Consider the following 16,485-nt stretch of genomic DNA (forward strand, 5'->3'; position numbering starts at 1 on the left):
AAAAAAAAAAAAAAAAAAAAAAAGACAGTAACTGCTGAGACCAATGTCTAGAAGCCTCTTCCCTGTATTTTGTTCCAGGTATCTTGTTGTTTCACGTCTTAAATGTCAAGTCTTTAATCCATTTTGACTGCTGTGCATGGTATAAGATGGGAATCCACATTTCATTCTTTGTATTTTAGACTACAGTTGTAAAGGGATCATTATGGTGGGTCAAGACTGAAGCTAGGAAGAACTATTAGAAGCCTATTTAATGTGCAAGTAAATCTAAAGATCAACCCCAAAATAGTCTCTGTAAAAATGAAATGGGCTTGTTTCTGACCTTCTAGATGCCAGTATGTTTGTCCTTCAAAATGACGTACAACTGGTCAGTTTTTACTTGTAGACATTACCCAAAGTAAAGTACTATTTTTTATTGTTATTTTTAACTTGAGTCTGGTTCAATTTGACACATGACAATGAACTTGCCATGTTTGGTTCTAAACAACTGGGCTGATTTTTACTATGGTCTTTTGAAATTGCACTTGCAGGTATTTTAATCAAGAGATTTGTCATACAAGCATAATAATGCTTCTCTCCTATTACTTCACAGATCCAAAAATGAATGGTAGAGTGAGTGTCTGAAAACTGGTTTAATAAAAAAAGCCTCACTGGAAATTATGGAGAACTTTTAAGTAGGCTTAATTAGTATTTTTATTTTTAATATTAACTTTTCCACTCTTCAGTATGTACATTCTAGTCGATGTATTGAAAGCCTAGTAAAAATCTGAAGGTCCTATCTGAAGTCAGGCCTACAGCATGTTGAGGACTGACTCTCCCTGTCTCAATGTTCGATGCTTCCCCTGTTGCAGAAGTATTCATTGCAATAATTCTATAAACACCTACCAAGCACTTATGAAGAAAGAGACTCTTGATTTCAAAGATGACCTGGTCTCCAGAACCTTACAGTTCAAAAGAGCTGCCACTTACTAAGGGCTTACTCTGTGCCAACCTAATTGCTAAGCACTTTACATGGATCATTTATTTAAACCTCAAAACTATCCTAGACAAGGGATTAGAATTGTTAAATAACTTGACAGAAATCACACGTCTTAAAAGTGGTAGAATTGGATTCATGCCAAGGTCTCTGTGATTCAAAAGCATGTGTTCTATCAATTACCCTCTACAGAAACCCATACAGGAAAGATAGTTCAGTAGAAAAGAGAGACACAGAGATATGGGCACAGTATGAATTTCATTAGAAAGAAATTCTTGAGCTGAATCTGACACTTAGAAGAGGAATAAATTTTCTCATGAATGGTAGAAATATCAGTCATTCCAGGAAGGAACAGAAGCATACCAGGGGTGGAATATCTTCTGGAAACTACAGAGCAACCCGGGAGCTTAGTGTGAAGAACTGCATATCGGTTGTTGAACCTGGGAAGATGGAGGGCAGCCAGATGTTTCCCATCCTGTTTTAAAGAGTTTTGGGACCTGAAGGGCTCTGAGAAGAGAGTTAAAAGACTGGCAAAATCTCGGCTCAATGAGAAGTTATCATGGAGTGGAGGAGGTAAGAAACAAAGATTGGAAAATATTAAGCACTAATATATCCTCAACATATTAATAAGTTTAATTCAGAGTGCTTCACACCGAGCATCTTGATGCTTACAAGAACTCATGGAAAAGACTGACTATGGTCAGGTACAGTTAATAAGAGAGGTTTCCTAGAAGAGGTTTGTTTGGAGCCCAGATTTGAGATGTTACTCTATCATGTTACTCTACCAGTTAGCCCACTGAAAAAATTCTCACTTAAGATATATATGTAAGCATATTAACAAAAACTAGTTAAATTCAGTTCTGTAAGAGGCATAAAATATTTAAAACAGATCTTGATTTTAAGAAGTGAGTAAAGGAGATAAGCTTACCATACACCAAAGTATATGACAATGTCAGCTGATACAGGTATCGATTTACATTACCATGTGCAAAATAAGTAGAAAGTGCAAATTGGTGGAAACAAAGCAGTATTATACCCTGAAAAAAAGACATACAGTAAGCACTAGTGATTTTCTCCTGAGGTATATAGAGTTAGTTATATAAACACTCCCATAGTTAATAGGGAAGAGTACTATCTTCCAAGAAATTCTTATCTGAGATAAAGAGGAATCTGCCAGAACTTACGAGAAGCTCAAGCTGCTTCCTTCTTTTGCTGATTCATGAGAAAATGAGCAATGGCTCAAAAAAGAACTTGAATTACATCATTAGTTACTTTGAAATCTAAGGTTGAAGTCAAAAGGATTTTGGGGCAGGGAAACTGCATTGTACAGGTGGAGCTGTCATCTCTTGATCTAATTGAAAAATGGGCATTGGAGACAAAGAAGTATTTGGAACTGAGTCAACGCAGATGGTGTAAAAAAATGTGTTTTCTGGGATACAGCCCATCATTTCAGAATGATGGATGGCTGAGGAGAAAAATAGAATATCTCACAAAGAAAAAAAGTACCTAAAGATCTAAAGCACAGGTTTTTCCCGTATGCTGCTACTGATAGAAAGGCTCTTTGTTTCTTCTTGTTATCTTACCAATTGAGATTATTTTTCCTTTGCATAAAAAAGGAAGAAGACATATTTTGTATCTGAGAATATTATAAGCACAGTGATGGGAGAGGTTGATTGATTATGGATTCATTCATATTGTTTGAAATGAAGAGTCTAACTAATGTCTAACTAATGGTATGAAATACATGAGGTACTAAACACAATTCCTACACCTAGCTTCAGAAATTAGTTGGACAAATACGAGATGATGAAAAAGTGGCTGAACTGCATTTTGAGTTTTCAAAAAACTAAGAAGTCTGGGTGGATAAGTTGGCTTTACAATTTCTCTGTAAACTGAGTGATGTGGCAGCCAAAATTTCTAACGAATCCATACATTGCATTAGCAAAATTATAGTGACAAGGAAAGCAAAGCATTAATTCTCTGGCACTTTGCTCTACCCAGACCACATCTGGAGCTAGGTGTTAATTTCTGAACCCTGATGATGCTTAATTTTCATACACCCTCAGGAATAAAATAAGTTGTTAAGGACTTTGGAAACCACGGGATATGAGGAGCAGTTGAAAAAAATTGTGCTTAACCTGGGAAAGAAGACATGCATACTAGCCACCTTAAAGTCTTTCAGTGACATTGCTAAATAATTTCTATTTACACTGTATAGCTTTTGAATTTTGACTAATGCCAATTCAGGGGGAAAATGCAGGGAAGATATTGGGTTGATATCCAATAATTTTTTTCTTTTCTTTTCGTTTTCTTTTTTTTTTTTTTTTTTTTTTTTTTTTTTTTTTGAGATGGAGTTTCTCTCTTGTTGCTCAGGCTGGAGTGCAATGGCGTGATCTCGGCTCACCACAACCTCTGCCTCCTGGGTTTAAGTGATTCTCCTGCCTCAACCTCCCAAGTATCTGGGATTACAGACATACGCCACCATGCCTGGCTAATTTTGTATTTTTAGTAGAGACGGGGTTTCCCCATGTTGGTCATGTTGTTCTCCAACTCCCGACCTCAGGTGATCCACCCATCTCAGTCTCCCAAAGTGCTGGGATTACAAGCATGAGCCACCGTGCCCGGCCAGGGATATCATTTTTACAACTTGAGATCTCCATCAATAGATGGACACTTCAGGAAATAATTGTAAGTCACAAAAGGTATTCTAGATAAGTATATCTGGACACTCATCATGACTATATCTGACTCAACATGTGTTTGAGTCAGAAAGCTGATTGTTAAATAATCAAGAATTTTATCAGTTGGTTTGGTTGCTTAAAATCACCAAGATGTGGGTTAATTTACACTAGAGAAATTGGCAAACACTCCAAGTCAGGATTTCTCTTTTTGTTTTAATTGGGAGAGCCAGTTTGCTAGCACACCACTGGATTTTATAGATGACAGGTACAACGGCAAGAGATTTCATTCTCCCAAATCTGAAAGCCTGTGAATGTATACATATGCAGCAGAATACAAACTGAATTTTTATTTTTAGTAGAGATGGGGTTTCACCCTGTTAGCCAGGATGGTCTCGATCTCCTGACCTTGTGATCCTCCCGCCTCAGCCTCCCAAAGTGCTGAGATTACAGGCATGAGCCACCGTGCCCAGCCCAAACTGAATTTTTGAAAAGAGGGATTTAATACATGTAGTAAAGTCAGGAAAGTTTATGAAGGAGGTTGGAGGTAAAATGGTAAGAACAAAAAAAGAATAAATACCAGGGAGTGGATTATATTCTATGAGAATAGCAAAAACAAACAAACAAAACAAAACAAAAAAACTAAGGATAATTTTTTTTATTTTTTATTTTTTTTTTGAGACAGAGTCTCACTCTGTTGCCCAGGCTGGAGTGCAATGGCGTGATTTCTGCTGACTGTAATCTTCTCCTCCCAGGTTCAAGCGATTCTCGTGCCTCAGCCTCCTTAGTAGCTGAGATTACATGTGTGTGTTACCACACTCGGCTAATATTTTTGTATTGTTAGTAGAGACAGGGTTTCACCATGTTGGTCAGGCTGTTCTCAAACTCCTGACCTCAAATGATCTGCCCACCTCGGCCTCTCAAAGTGCTAGGATTACAGGGGTGAGCCATTGTGCCTGGCCAAATTATTTTTAATTAAGGCATTTATGAGATATTTTCATTGTTGAAAGACAAGTATAATATCTTAAGAATGTCTGTTCTTTTTCCTATTAGAGATAGATATCCTAAGGAACAAAGGAATGAAATTTATAACCAGAAATTGCTAAATGTATCAACTAAAAATTTTGAGCCTAAGAAATTATGCTGCCTTTCAAGAAGGTAAATACATTTTCAATGTGTCGTTCACAGTTCATTGTAAATGCTACGTGAGACTGTTGCTTTCTGTGACATGAATTTCTATTCTTTATTTTATAATTTAGGAATAGGATAATTACTTCCCCATTTAATCATACACATAAATTCCCTTAATTTCAGAGGTATTTAAGATTCTTTTCATATGGGTAGCTCTTTTGATATCTACTTAATTAGCCCACAGCTTCGATGCTTTTGCTGAAATCATCACATTACATATTCAATAAAAGCATAGCGTTTGTAATTTTTCATGTTATAAATTAACCATCACACATTTCAAAGTCTAATAATCAGTTCTGAAATTTAAAAAAAAAAAAATAATGAATCCAAAAGGTCTCTTCTTTAATGTTATGTGAACTTTGAGTAAAGTTTTTATAGATATTTCATCTCCAAAGAGGGAAGGGAGCCTTTTTTTTAATTTTAAAGAGTGTCTTCCCTTTATTTCAATGTAATTAAAAAAGAAATAAAAACACAAATTTTATTCCATATTTATCTCTTCTTTCTTTGAGGGTATATAACACTATGTGTGTGCTCCTGGTATGGTAATAATCACATTATGACTATTTTTATATTAAATAAAATTCTACTATTCATTACATTAAGATTAAGAATAAAATCTGTGTCTCACTCATTTTCATATGCATCCAAAGGCTCAAAGGTTCATAAAATAACTATACAATTTCATACACAAAGTACATATTAAATATATGCTTTTGAATGAAGGAATTAGCTTAGTCATTTTCCTGTTAAATAACAGAAGCAACATGCTGCTTTCGGTGGATATATCCATAAATGACAAAAGCCAAACTCTATTATTCCCATAGTCCCTTTGAGGTGTTATTTTTCTACAGTCTTCATTCAAAGTATTGATGCAGAATTTCTAGTCAAGTTAAGTCATAATTTTTTATAGGATGGTGTTTTAAAAGATCCAATATTACATATTTAATAAAATCTAAACTAAATATATTTTCAACCATTGTGGAAGACAATGTGGCAATTCCTCAAGGATCCGGAACCAGAAATATCATTTGACCCAGCAATACATTACTGGGTACATACCCAAAGGATTGTAAATCATTCTACTATAAAGACACATGCACATGTATGTTTATTGTGGCACTGTTCACAATAGCAAAGACTTGGAACCAACCCAAATGCCCATTGACAATAGACTGGATAAAGAAAATGTGGCACATATATACCATGGGATACTATGCAGACATAAAAAAGGATGAGTTCATGTCCTTTGCAGGGACATGCATTAAGTTAGAAACCATCATTCTCAGCACACTAACACAAGAAAAGAAAAACAAACACTGCATGCTCTCACTCATAAGTGGAAGTTGAACAATGAGAACACATGGGCACAGCAAGAGGAACATCACATGTTGGGGCCTGTCTGGGGGTGGGGGAATAGGGGAGGGATAGCATTGGGAGAAATACCTAATGTAGGTAGCAGGTTAATAGGTGAAGCAAACCACCATGGCATATGTATACCTATGTAACAAACCTGCACATTCTGCACATGTATCCCAGAACCTAAAGTATAATAAAAAAAATTAAAAATCTAAAATATGTGTGTATATATAATTATAAATATACATACAGTGTGTATATATAATTATAATTATATATAATTTATATATATATCTAATATATATATAGTATATATAATTTATAATATAAATAAAAAATCTAAATATGTGTGGTATATACTAATTATACACACATATATTCACAAATATTTATGTATATACATATATACATATATTTAAAATATATTTTATATAGAGATATACATATATACAAGGATATCTTCAACAAATATTTAAGCAGTGAATAAATGCTTGTCCTAACAAATGTTCATTTTTTTGCTCAACAAATTCAGTTTTGTATTTTATATGCAAATATATATATATACACACACATTATGAGAAATCTCTGCCCTAGGATGGCTTATGTTGTGGTAGAGGAGATGGTCATTGAAAAATAAATATAATTTAATATTTTATGTAAGAAAGTAGTATTCACTATAAGATAAAAGAATAATAAAGGGGCAAGGTAAAAACAAGGATACCAGTTTTATAACTATTTCAGATGTTAATTTGGACCAAGGAGAAAAGTCAGAATCCATATATATTTTTGGTGGTTGAGTCAGCAGGACTTCCTGGATGTGAAATATGAGAAAATGAGTGGGGTCATGGATGATGTTAAGGTTTTGGCCCAGAACAACTATGTAAATTGATAGTGTTACTAACAATTAAGATGTAGAGAGCTGTGCATGTAGCAAGTCTGAGAAGGAAGTGAATCAAGAGCAAAAATTAGGAGTTCAAAATAGATATGATCAAGCATAAGCCCCTTTAGCCAAGTGAAATGATTCATAGATTTGAAACCGTAGAATGAATGTGAATAAGAGCTAACAGACTTGGTTCTAGTGGAATGAAAATTAGTGGTGTTCTTCTTTGTAACCACAAAACGCTAATTTAATATATTATATTAATTTGCATAACTTATAAGATATTTGACAATCTCTCTGTATTTTACTAAACAATAACACACATTCAGTTTAGAAGTTAGCCTTTTTATTGTATAAAATTCTGAAGAAAAACATTTCTTAAGAATTGACAAATAATTTTGTGCTGTTGGAAGATTCAGTGTGCCCAACATTTATGCTCTCTCCAACTTCCGCTGGTTTATTAGATTTGTGTGGGCTATAAATCTTCCCCACTGGATAATAAAATGTAATTTATTTTTATTTTTATTGAGTAGAATTTATTATTTTCTTCAACCAAATTGGAATTAAACTGACATTTAAGTTGCCAATATAAAATGACTTGTGCAGGCCAGGTGTGATGGCTCACATCTGTAATCCCAGCACTTTGTGAGGCCAAGGTGGGAGGATTGCTTCAGCCCAGGATTTCAAGACCAGGCCTAGTAACATAGCAAAACTCTGTCTCTAAAATACGTATACATAAATTAGCCAGGCATGGTATCATGTGCCTGTAGTCCCAGCTACTCAGAAGACTGAGGTGGGAGGGTTGCTTGAACCTGGGAGGTCGAGGCTGCAGTGAGCCAAGTTCACACCATTGCCCTTCAGCCTGGGAAACAGAGTGAGATACTGTCTCAAAAAAATAAATAAATGAATAACTTCTGCAAACCAATTTCACACCTAGTATAAAGAATCTTTTTTAACTACTAAAGGAATCAAATGTTTCCCACAGACACTGCAGTACACAACTATATGCAAGTGAAAAACTGTATCTCATTTTAAGCATGGCAAGGGTACAAAAATAAACACCCCATGATTCCAACCCCCAACAATTCACAGTGGAGGAGATTAGGCAGTCTAGAGAAAACCCAAGGAGGACTGTTACCAAGAGCTTAATTGGAAAAGTAACTTTTCTTGGGGGTGAGAGGAAGTGACTAATTCTGACAAAGTGATTGCATAGCAGAGGGTAGTCCAGATAAGCCTGGGATTAGTCGTGGTAATAACTTTACTTTATTAAAATTATATTTAGAATTCTATTTCTTCTAGGCGTTCATTCTTGTTTGACTTTCTATATTACTTATAGGACCAATTTATTGAACTAGTTAGACTAGGTTAGGCACAGGCAGAATGCAGCTGTATGTTTTTTCACCTCTACTTCCTGAATTTTATCTGAAGATTTTTTTTTCTTTTTCCTAATGAAGTTGGATAGATTCCATAACTTTTAGACAGTTTTCAAATAGCAAAAATACCCAGTTCATTCGCTATAAAAATACAGACCATCATCTAATTTTAAACTTCTCTCCTACTTCAGTTTACATCTGTCACATGCTACACCGTGGGAAAAAATGCAGAGTTGACAATATCTTTTCACTTGATATACTTTTTATCTCATTCTCTGGCAGTTCTTACCTCACATTTTACCCCATATTTACACTTTTTACTTCCTATTTCTGATCTCTGCAGTGTCAGGTACAGGAGAGCAAAGAAGTGACACAGGGGCAAAAAGGCCGTATGTAATGTTGGTTCAGTTGTAACTTCGTATCATGTCTTCATGTTGGCTGCCAGCATTTTTTCTTGCAGCATGCTTTGCGGTTTCCTCAGAAAGCCTCCTTGCTAGAACTATAATTGGTAAAAGGCAGTGTTTATTATGGAGATGAAGCTTATATGAAGGGCTCGAAAGAGCTGGTAGAGTCAATTCCCAATGCTGTGTTCAGTGACTTTATCATGGTAGCTTGAAACCACATGTCGGAAATATTTATATCATGGAAATTAGAAAATGATACAAATTAGGGCTTTAAATATTTTTTGGAGGAATGGGTTAGATATCTAATGTCTAATCACATTTTCTTGGGCATTTCTTATAGGAATAAGGATAAGTTATAGGTTAATGCTGAATGGGCAGTTTTTTAACTATTCCATTCTAAGTGTTCTTCACATTGTTTAGATCAATGCTGTCCAAAAGAACTTTCTACAATGAAGGAAATATTCTATATTACACTGTTTAATATGGGAAACATTAGTCAAACATGACTACTGTGCACTTCAGATGTGGCTCGTACAATTGGAGGACTTAATTTTTAATTTTATTTCATTTTAATGCTTTTACATTTGAACTTAAATGGATGCATGTGACCAGTGATTACAGTATTACACAGCACAGTTCTAGAGGACGTCTAAGTCTTCTTTAGGTGGCCTGTCAACCTTCTTTACCACGGTAGGAACTTGGTAACTATTGTTTGGTCTAGCCTCTTGGGGACTTGGCTGAAACTGAGAAAACAGAAAGTCACACTTAACTATGTAGTTGGAAAGGAAAACTCAATGACATATATCAACTATGAAATTTATTAATCAGAAATTACTTTTATTCAGTTAGAACAAATTAGGTTTAAGAGTGTTGCAAATTGAAATTCATATATAAAGAATCATGTTAACATGATTCTAAGAATAAAAAGAAAATGCATTGAGTGAATTTTTTATGGGCAGTCAACATAATGATAAAAAGTGTAAGTCACGTCCTGCTCTCAAAGAACCTTAGATTCAGTATCTAAATTGAAACAGAACATAAAGTTCTTATCTATGAAAATTCTACTCTACTATTGTAAATTTACATATTCTTTTGTGAGAGCATGATAATTATACCTATGAAACTTGATATGAATTTCCATTTGGCAGTGGAGCATTATGAAAAGGATGAATTTGGGAGTTACGTAGCTTTGGTTTGAATTCCAGTTTCTACCTACTGACTGTGCAATCACAGGCAGGTCATTAACCTCTCTGAATTTTGATTTTCTCATCTGAAAATGGACCCAATAAAAGAACCTTTTAGAGTTGCATTACATATATGATGCAATGCTATATATAATGCCTGGAACATAATTAGCACTAAAGATGTTTTAGAACACTTTCTGAACTCTACACAAATCGTTTTTTTTTTTTTTTGGCTATAACTTTTCAAAAATTATTTTTATTTTCTCACCTATTCTGTGAAATAAATATTAAAAAATTTGACCTTTAAATACTATCAGCTTGCAGAAATCACAGTAGTTAAAATGAACAAAAAGCACAACTATAAGAAAGCATTTACATTCATCCATTTTTATAGGGTAGACTCATCCTAAATTTATCATGAGTGAACTCTTATAGTTTTATTTTGGCTTGTTTTTTATTGCTAACCTTTTATTTACCCAATATCATCTTCTCACTGATATAGAAAAGAGACTTTATTAAAACCATTTTATCACTTTAAACAAGTCTACAATCTGAACTGCCCTCATTAGTTATTATAACTAATAATCACTCTTTAGTTTTTAATGAAAATTTACTCAACTAACTTTCTCCCTTGTACCCTATAACCCTTCAAATACATCTTGTGATTTAGCCAAGATTCTAAAGTTCGGTGATAGATGGTCAACTCAACTCACTTAAACTAAATTTATTGTCTCATACAAACAAATCTTTGGAAAGACATCAGTAAGCTGGCATTATACAAGGTTGAATTGTGGCTTTCAAAATGCTATTGAAACTCTACTCTCATTGTTTTTTTCTTTTTCCCACTTTGCCCCGCATAGTGAAAGATATTGTGCTTAGCAGCTCTGGGCTCTTATTCTGACAGTTGCATGACTATAGAAAAAAGGACATTCTCTGTCACATGGCCAGTTTTATAAATATCAGAGTAAAGGTTTGATTTGTCTTCCCTGTATCATGAGCCTACCATCACTGTAGCCAGGGGAGTAAGATACTAGAATTGGCCCAGCTTGGGTCATTTGGAGTCAGGGTGGAAAGAAGAATGGTGTCTTTACTAGATGAAAGGAAAAGAGAAGAGAATGAAGTACCTGGTAAACTGTATTATAAACATTGTAGACACCCTATCAAATAAATCCTTTCCACCTTAATAAAGCTAGTTTTCCTAGGCTTAATGACATGTGATCATTAACCAACTCTAAATGTTTTTCTCTACTTTTATCAAGCAATTCAGATTCATCATTTTGAAAACCAAAGCACAACACTGACTTTCAAAAGTTTTTTTTTTAATCATTCCTTTATTTGTATTTATTCTACACCAACTCCAACTATATTGAACTCTCTATTAAAGAATTTGGAAATTGGTGTTAGTAGATCTGGATCAGAATTTCTCCATGTCATTAATTACTTTTGTGATATTTAGCAAATTCCATACATATCTTTAAATTTAATTTCAAGCCAACCAGGATTACAGTTTAAAATGCAAGCAATGCTAACATTATTTTAGGAAAGCCATCATCCACTTTGATTCCATTTCCTGATACTTTGCATCTGTCTTTTGTTTCCCTCTTCTTACCTTTTGTTAAGTTTTCAGACCATCTCTTTATCTCTGGTCTTCTAATATGACACAACGAAGTGCCATGGTGTGTGTGTGTGTTGTGTTGTTGTTGTTGTTGTTGTTGTTGTTTTGATTCATTGTGCTATCTATGGAGTCTTTTAATTGAGAAACTAATATTTCACAGTTCTGGGAAATTTTCTTTTACTACCTACTTGATAATTAATGCATCTTTCCTTCTTCCTGCCTGACTCTTCAATTTCTCTGTTTTCTTATTCTGGATTTCCTAGCATTCAGATATTGAACTTTCATGATTGTCCTTAAACAATTCTTATCTCTTATTACCCATAAATTTTCCTTTTAGTGTTACTTTCTGGGAAACTGCCCAAATCTTATTTTTTTTCTACTTACATATATGTATATATAAAACATATTGCATATAAATATCCAAATATATGTATGCAATTTTGCTACCAGATTCCTGATATTCTAAGATCATATTCTTGTCCTATAAATAATCTTTATTTTTTTAAAAAAACTGAATTATATTCTTTCATTTCTCTAAATATAGTAATAGATTTTGTGATGTTTTCCTCTCCTATTACTTTGCCTCTTTTATTCCACTTTTCTTTTTTTTTTTTTTTTTGGTTGTTATTTTGCCCCTTATATTAGCACTTTTGTTCAACTGCCAGTGGGTTGGCCATTCATATTTAACTCTCAAACGAGAAACTGTGTAGGAACAGGGCATTTCACTCAGTGAGTTTCACTATCCAGTGACTATAGGTCAAGCTGTCTTTATAGCTGTTTGGGAGACCAAATTTCAGAACCTATGGCTATTTTTCTTGTGGTTCTCAGCGTATCAAGAGAATAATGATCCAATTTGTGCTTTCCATGTGAACTCAGCTGTCAGTGTTTCAGAGTTTAAAGGAGATGGCAACAATAGTTTTCAATAAGATGATTTTCACCTAATCCCCATTTCCCATTCTTGCTATATTTCCTTAAATCTGCTCTGCCCTGCTTTCACTATTTTTGTTATTCCTGATTCTGAGACTGCTCTAGGATTAATTCCAGATTGTGCTGCTTCAGTTATTGTGAAAGTGAACCTTCTGTTTCCTGCCACGGCTGCGTAAAAATGTTCATCTTTCTGTACGGAAAAGGAAAAGAATCTGCAGAATGTAACTGCTTCTAAGACACCTTCTCTATTCATCCCTTCTCTATTCATCCCACCCCTTCTCTATTCATTTGAATATTCATCTCTATTTATCTGAAGATGAATCATCATCTTCAGAGATTCCTCTTGTTTACAGTTTCTGACACTTTCTGATGTTTTGTTGCTTCAGTCTTCTCACTTCATGTTGATTTCCTCATCTAAACAGGCTTCAGTTTTCTCTTCTCTATTAAGTTATTAAGTCAGTTAATGGGTCGCTCAGGGACCAACTGGAAAAAACATGAACCATATAAGTTATATCAAGCGAAGAAAATTAGACTCAAATAATTGATTACAAAGTTGGATATAATTACCACCCCCCACTAGGGCTTAAGGAACAAAGAGAAGTGATGGGGTTTTCAGAACCTAGAGGAACGGAGGAGAGTCCTCACAGAACTAGGGTTCACAATGTAAGTGTAGTTGCTGCTGGTACCTCTGCAGGGACATGAGGCAGCTAGCTCTGAGAGTCCTGAAAGGAGCTAACATTTCAAACCAAAAGGCCAGGTGGGGCTGGGGAACTGTCCGAGAAAACAAGAGCTGATCAGTAGCTAAATAGATAAAAACAGATTTTATTTGGGACCATTGCAACAGGAAAAATAATCTCAGGGTAGAACTGGGCTCAAATCTGAATATAACAAGCAAGGTAAAGCAGAAATTTACAGACAGAAATGGGGTGAGGAGCAGTGGATAGAACATTACTAAGAAGAAACAGCAGGGGTAAAAAGAGATTCTAGCTGTTTGGACCTGACATGTCTCTTGATGAAGGCAAACCAGGGTGATCTGACATCGCCTATGGGATGGTAGGGGGTGTGGAAATTTGTCAGATGTTATACTGAGGATGATCAGACATTGATGGTGAGGGATTCTCGCTAAACCAGCTTAGCAGGATTCTTGCTAAAATTGAGTGATACAAGACAGACACAGGAGTCCAAAAGTTGTGGCCTAGTTGGCAAGAAGTTTCAGAGGAGCCTAACTGAAGTCTGGTTAGGGTGAGAATCTTTATCTTTATCAGAACACAAAGAAACTCTTGTTGTCTGATCTCCCTTTAGTCCCCACTATTGAGAGACTCTGACAAGAAGCCAGCCAGAAAGGATTTCTGAGAAATGGAGTTCAGAGACCGCCATGTCCAACATCACAAAGAAGGATGGATTTGAGCTAAGAGCATAGATGAATGATCTATACAGTAACCATACCTTTGCTCACTTTCCACCTTCCAAAATTAGATTGCCAACCCTCCTGTGGGGTTAGCTCCCATTTGTTTGGACTCTTTGTGGATTTATTCTTATTTTATTCCTCTAATTTTAGTTGAGTTAGAGAAGGAAAAAGAGATATACCATAATATCAAATGGCCATGCTGATTCTCTAAACCTCAATTTCCTTGCTTTAAAAATGAGAATAATCAAATCTACCTGCCAGACTTTTTGTGAAGATGAAAATGCATATCAAAACACTTAGTATTATCTCTAAAACTGCATAAGATTGATCTATAAAAAACAAGTTACAGTGCCAGACACTGGGAAACTTAGTAGCTGCTCTCGGTCTTAGTTGTGACTAATAATACTTTTTTCTGGTGGCAAATAATACAAAAATAATAATTATTATTGTTATTATTAACACACTTAAATACTTTCCATCAGTGTCAGGACTGCTTTAAGAGTTTTATACACATTACAAATTTTAAGTCAGTTAAATCACAGCCATCAGAACACATTGTACTGTTATTACACTTTCTAGATAAGAAAACTGAGGCACAAAGTGGCTAAGTAAATTGCTCACAGTCAGTCATCTGGTAAGTAGCAGAACCAGGCTTTGAACCCTAGCAGTCTGACTCCAGTGTCCATATGTGATCTTAACCACTGTGTCACAGGTAAACTTTGCTAATCTGTAACATGGTGACAACAATCACAGTCACCGCAGAATTTCTATAAGAATTACGTGAAAAAAAATCAAAAACAAAAACAAACAACTAACAGAGTACTGATGATACTCAATAAATGTTAAATATTATTTAAAATTGTAATTTTTTAAATGTCTTTTTTTGGAGTCCTCTAAATACCCTATATTACTAGTTTGTTTTAAATCGCCAAAAAGTTGTTTTAATAATCGTCGCAATTTTGCACCCACCCCATGCTTAGCACCACCACCCCCAGCCACCTGGCCTACCATATAGTACACTCTTATAAAATCTGTGATGGTTCATTTTGTGTCAGCTTGACCAGGCCATGAGGTACCCACATATGGTCAAACATTATGCTGGCTGTTTCTGTGAAGGTGTTTGTAAATGGAATTAACTTTTTTTTTTTTTTTTGAGACAGAGTCTCCCTCTGTTGCCCAGGCTGGAGTGCAGTGGTGTAATCTCTGCTCGCTGCAGCCTCAGTCCTCTGGGTTCAAGCGATTCTCGTGCCTCAGCCTCCCTAGTAGCTGGGACTATAGGCACACACCACTGTGCCTGGCTGATTTTTTATATTTTTAGTAGAGACGGGATTTCACCATGGTGGCCAGGCTGACCTCAAGTGTTCTGTCCACCTCAGCCTCCGAAAATGCTGGGATTACAGGCGTGAACCTTCACGTCTGGCTGGGATTAACATTTAAATCAGCAGGTTGAGGAAAGCAGAGTACCCTCCCCAAAGTAGGTACACCTTATCCAAAAAGGGATGAGCTTCTCCTGAACAGGAGAGGATTCCTTCTGCCTCTCTGCTTTCAAACTGAGATATTGGTTTTACCTTATCTCTGGACTCAAACTACAACATTAGCTCTTCTGGGGTCTTAAGTCTGCGAGACTTCAGGTTGGGACCACACCATCACCTCTCCTCAGTCTGCAACTCACCAATTTACCTTGCAGATCTTGCAACTAGTCAGCCTCCAAAATTATATGAGCCTTTTTTTTTTTCCATTTTTGATTGTTGTGTGGTCACCTCAGCTTCAGAGAGCCAATTTATTATAATAAATCTCTCTCTTTCACACACATATATATACACACACGAATACACAAAATTCATATAAATGTGTGTGTATATAAAAATATATGTATATTTGTGTATATTAATATATATCTTCTGTTGGTTATATTTCTCTGAAGGTCCCAGAATCCAACATAGTTCTAGCACAATTTTATTTAAATCAATATTCAGTCTTTGCATTATGATGACCAGTATAATATTCAGCCAGGTAACTGCTGTTACCTGGTAAAAGCCAAGATGCCAGGATAGAACTGGATGGAAGGATAGAATATTATCATTCTGTATATAAACTTTCTCCTCTCCCTGTTTTTAAACTTCCAAGATTCTGCTTCTAAAACACCACATAGTTCTCAAGTAAAACATGAGGTAAGAAGCAAGAGGAAACTATAAAAATACTCTCTTCATTGTCTTCAACTTGTCATAGAGTCATGCATTCATTCCATGAGTAATTATTGAATAATAGAATGGAATAATTGAATAATTATTCTACCTCATACACTGTACTATGTGTTGTGAGAGATACAAAGATACCCTTTAAAAGCTGAGCCTAATACCCAGTCAGGAAATGACATTTTATGAATGCCAGTTGAAACAAGAAGTAGCCTTTCCTAGCCTAGACCCTGAATTTAGCTCAGGGCCTATGTCAGTAGAGACTTGTATATATATATATATATATATATATATATATATA

This window comes from Rhinopithecus bieti, unplaced genomic scaffold (genome assembly GCF_001698545.2).
Source record: "Rhinopithecus bieti isolate Rb0 unplaced genomic scaffold, ASM169854v2 scaffold_11966, whole genome shotgun sequence".
Classification (NCBI taxonomy): domain Eukaryota; kingdom Metazoa; phylum Chordata; class Mammalia; order Primates; family Cercopithecidae; genus Rhinopithecus; species Rhinopithecus bieti.